Source organism: Pteropus alecto, unplaced genomic scaffold, assembly GCF_000325575.1.
Source record: "Pteropus alecto unplaced genomic scaffold, ASM32557v1 scaffold5, whole genome shotgun sequence".
NCBI classification, from domain to species: domain Eukaryota; kingdom Metazoa; phylum Chordata; class Mammalia; order Chiroptera; family Pteropodidae; genus Pteropus; species Pteropus alecto.
The window spans coordinates 12,768,216-12,773,769 of NW_006441953.1; positions in this window are offsets into that span (position 1 = coordinate 12,768,216).

The window sequence follows — 5,554 nt, forward strand, 5'->3', positions numbered from 1 at the left end:
GGTAAAATGGGTAATTAGGGAAAGTAAACTATTCCTCGGAATTTTTTTTTTCTTATTACATATTAACAACCCCAGGTTGTTTAACAGAGACACTTTATAGATACATAAAGGAAGAAAAAATTCTGTAAATACATTTTTTCACCTTCTTGGCTCATTATCTAACCTGACATAACCATTTTCTTTTCTCTATTCATCAATCCCACTTTTTTGCTATTTTTTCCCTACTCTTAGCAATTCATCTTCATTTTGCACTTACATTATGACCTACAAAACTCTGTGTAGAGATATATACAGCATTCATATGAAAAAGAGGCTAATTGTGTAAGATAAATACCAATTCTAAAATAATAAAAAAAATATAATCGGATATCTGCTCAAGGTAGAGATAGGAAGGACTGTTTAATGGACTTGCTGTGAAATGTATGGAGAGCTTCCGGAAGATGAACAGCTGTGTGCTCTCTTCACTGAAGCTAGAAATAACTTAGGCTTAAAATGAGAGACATGAAGAAGAGATTGCTGCCTGCAGGTTTCTAACGAGATTTCCAGTCAGGAACCATGCAATCCACAGAATTTCATTTCTTGTTATATGCAGAGAAATATGAGATAATTTAGGGGCTATTCAATTTAGAGGAAGGAGGAGCTATCAATTGATGTTTTAAGGGTTCCTCTTTTCCTAATATCACATTGCCCTGACTTCCCTGTTTTCCATCTCGGAGCCCCTCTGCTTTTAAATTATAAAATACCACAAAGATCAATGTTTAAACTTCTAGCTATTTGGGCCAAGATGTTACAGATGATAATAAGTAAAGCCAAGATAAAGCTGAGCTGAAGTTTAGAACTGTCATTTATATCTCCCAATTTAATCCAGTTTTAAGCGCTTTTAGTGGAGAGCTGGCCATGGAATACCCACTGCGTCTTACTTATTAACTAGACACTAAAAATCTTTTTGATATCAATGAGGTACATTCCCAACTATCAAATTTGTTCCTGTGTCCCTGTTCCATGGTCTTTTGGGACACTTTGTTCCTTATACTGTTAAATAAAGCAATGTAGGAGAGTGTGATAAGTAGTGCGATGTAAAGGATAGAGATCGTGGGTGAAAAGTAAGCATTTAGGCAAAGGTAGCATCTCAAATAAAATTAACAAACTGCCTCAAGATTTTTTAGGTAGATAGAAAGAGAAAGAACGAAAACAGATCACACAAAACCTGTATGTTAAGCTAAACAGTTTCATGGATGATATTCAAACATATTATCTCTAGAGTATTTTTTTTTCCCAAAAGAAAGCTTTGAGGAAGTTTAATATGGAAATCAGATAAACAGAGGTGTAATTCCAGTTGGAGAAGCAGTAGGAAATCTGGAGTTTCTACCAAACCTCAGTGGATGCTGAAATAGTTTTGAAGCCGTTTCTGTTCACATAACAAGTTTTAAAAATACAGTCCTCGATGCTAGAGGCAAGTTTTGAAGTAGCAAAAGGATATAATCAGATTTTCATCCTCACCTTTATGCAAGGCAATGTACAATTGTTCAGATCATATAAATACAGACCACTAGTATCTCTATTATGAGCCCTGCCTTAACCCAGCTATCATCACAACAGTGATGCCAGTAAGACTAGGAGAAAAAGAAAGGAGGGGGTGCTCTAGTTCCCTAATTAAGGTGGGGGCTGAGAGAGAAAGAAAGTACTACTCATCTTCCTCAAGTATGTACAGAGCTGAATTAAAGCAGTATAAGATCTTTTAAAATGGAAGAGTAGTTATTAACATTCCATTATGTCTACTTAAATCAATTTAAATAATGCAAGATTTATTTTAGTTTTAATTATTCTTTTCTTCTTAAAATACCAATCTCTACCATCTCTGAAGTCCTACTATCCTACCTATCCCTTAAAAGTTTCTGCTTTCATTATTCAATATTTTTAAAGTATTTTGTCCACCACTGTCTCTCCTTCAAAAACAAATCTTTCATGAAGGACAAGGACCATAATTGACTGACATTTATATACCTATTGCTACCTAACAATCAACAACACATTAAGTATTAACCTTTCTCCCACTTAGAAAAAAAAAGTGCAGCTTGCTGCCACCGTTAATTTAACATCACACATAGGAATGCTATGTTTTCTCAGATTTGACATTTTCAGTGATTGAGAATTACTATACTTTATAAATGGAAATATTACTAGTGAAAACAGAATGCTACAAAGAGAACGATGTCACTTGTTTCCAAAGACTATCAATATACTAGAGTGATGTGAAAGTAATAATAAAAGGGAAATATTTCGTGGCAAACTTTGGGGTAAGTTTAGGACTGTAATCTGTGAGTTATCGTAGGTTAAATGCTGTAGTTGCAAGCGCTGCCAGTGAGTATTCTCAGGGAAAATAGGAAATGGGTTAAAATATGAACATTGCATATGTGGCTCTTTAATATTGGAGACACATCAGTCCAAACTAAATAGCATGTACAACTTACACTTTCATAGCTAATGTGCCATATCAATAAATACAGAGTTGAGCCATCAAGTCAAGATGCTGCAGTAGGTAAACGCTATACTGACCTCCTCTCATGACCACATCAAAGTTACAACTAAACTACAGAACAATCATCATTGAGAATTGCCTGGAATCTAGCTGAACAGAAGTCCTACAACTAAGGACATACAGAAGATGCCACCTTGAGACTGGTAAGAGGGGTGGAGATGCAAACAAGCTGGTCTTACATCCACATAGTTGGTCCCACACTCATGTGTGGCATTTAAAAATTGGGACATATATCTCAGCTGGAAAGTCCTTGTGAAGAGTGAGGGGTCCCAGCCCTACACCAGGATCCTGAGGCCAGGGTTCCAGTACCCATAAGAGAAATCCCTAAAACTTCTGGCTGTGAAAACCAGCAGAGATTGTGGCTGAGTGAGACAGAAGGCGGGTGAAGTCCCAAGGTGTTCCTCTTAAGAACCTGTGCATGGACTTACTTGCTGATGGACACACTTGCTCTGAGCTCCAGCACTGGGGTAGCAGCTTGCAAGGTGCGATATTTAGGGAAGAACAAAATTGTCTGGTTCCAGGGTAAAGACTGAAGGGGCAGCTATCACTCAGACAGAAGTGTTGGCAGAGTCCATGGTTTCTTTGTTGAGTCTTCCTCTGCTCCCCTCCCCCCGCAAAGAGCTGGTGCACAGGCAGGGGCCCTAAGATGATTCCTAGAGGCTCTGTCTCACCCAAATTGTGGCCCACCCAAGCCACTTCCAGTGGCTTTTCCATAAAATGGCCTGTTTTGGCTCATACTGTAAGCTTTCCTAAAATCTCTCAAAGGTCCACAAACCCTAGACAAGTAGCATCTGGACTTGGCATGCCCTGTACCTTTTGATAAGCAGCTCTAAGCCTGGCAGTAGCAGCAGCTGGCCTCAGTTTGCAGCTTAGCCTCTTTCAGGCACCTCCAAGGCCAGCACAAGTGGCAGTCATCTACAGATCACTTTGCAATTCATACCAAGTAAAGCTGGGCAAGGCATAGGCAGTAGCTTCCCTTAGCCTGAAACAGAGCCCCTCTCAAGATGCCCCAGAACCAACACACCTAGTGGCCAGCTTCAGACCAACCAGAGTACCACCCGGCCACCTCTACAAATGACACATCCAAAGGACAGACTGGGCAGGTACCAGAGCCCCACAAAAACAAATCTTGCTCCATAGAGTCAGCCCCTAACAATAGCTCCTACAATGTAGTCATGGCCAGTCTTCACAACCAGTCAGCCTGAGGGTCAATTCCTCTCACTGACTTGGCAACAGCAACCAAGGCTCAACTACAGCAAGAGGGCACATAGAAGCCACACGAGGAACATCTGGAACACCCGGCTTAGGCAACCAGGGAGACTGCACCACTGGGCCCCAGAAGACAACTATTACATAAGGCCACACTACTAATACCGGGATACATAACAGCTCTACTTAATACATAGTAACACACACAGAGAGGCAGCGAAGGTGAGGAGACAAAGAAACATGTTGCATATGAAAGGACAGAACAAAGCTCCAGAAAAAGAATAAACAAAATGGAGACAAGCAATCTACTAGATACAGAATTCAAAAACCTGGTTATATGGATGCTCAATGATCTCAGCGAGGACTTCAACAAAGAGACAAGAAACATAAAAAAGAACCAGTCGCAAAAGAATACGATAACTGAAATGAAGAATACATTAAAAGAAATCCACTTCACAAAAGAATACAATAACTGAAATGAAGAATACATTAAAAGAAATCCACACCCAATCAGAACAACAACAAAAATCCAAAATAATGAGGATAGTTTAAGGGACCTCTGGGACAACATCAAGTGTACCAACATTCACATCATAGGGGTACCAAAGGAGAGAGGGAGCCAGGAATTGAAAACTTGAAAAAATGACTAAAAACTTCCCTAACCTGGAGAAGGAAATAGACATACAAACCCAGGGAGTGCAGAAAGTCTTAAACAAGATAGACCCAAAGAGGCCCATACCATAGAGACATCATAGGGAAAATGCTGAAGGTTAAAGACAAAGAGAGAATTTCAAAAACAGCAAGAAAAAAAGCAGTTAGTTACCTACAAGGGAGCTCCCATAAGACTGTCAGCTAATTTCTCAACAGAAACTTTGCAGGCCAGAAGGAATTGGCATGAAACATTCAAAGTGGTGAAAAGCAAAAAGCTACAACCAACATTGCTCTACCCAGCAAAGTTATCATTTACAACTGAAGGACAGATAAAGAGCTTAGCAGACAAGATAAAGCTAAAGGAGATTATCACCATCGAATCAGCATTACAAGAAATGTTAAAGGAACTTCTTTAAGAAGAAAAAGAAAAAAGCCAAACATGAATGATAAAATGGCAATTCTACATATCTATCAACAGTCACTTTGGATGTAAATGGATTAAGTGCTCCAATCAAAAGACATTGGGTGGATGAATGGATAAGAAAACAAGATCTTTACATATGATGCCTACAAGAGACTCATTTCAGATTGAAAAACTGAAAGCAAAGGGATAGAAAAAGTTATTTCGTGAAAATGGAAAGAAATAAAAAAATCTGAGGTAGCAATACTTATAGCAGATAAAATAGACTTTAAAACAAGAGACACAGAAGGATCCAGTAATTCCAATTCTGGGTATTTATCAGAATAAACCCAAAACACTAATTCAAAAAGACATATGCATCCATTATTCTGTTGCAGCATTATTTACAATAGCCAAAATATGGAAGCAACCTAAGTGTCTACCAATAGATGAAAGGATAAAGAAGATGGGGTACATACATACAATGGAATATTACTCAACCATAAAAAAAGAATGAAATCTTGCCATTTCCAACAACATAGATTGACTCAGAAAGTATTATGCTAAGTGAAATGTCAGACAGAGAAAGACAAATAGCATATATTTCACTTATATGTGGATTCTAACAAACAAATAAATAAAGCAGAAACTCATAGATACAGAGAACATTTTGATGATTGCAAGATGGAAGGAGGTTTGGTAGGGGTGGGTGAAAAAGGGGAAGCAATTAAAAAGTACAACTTGGTACTTACAAA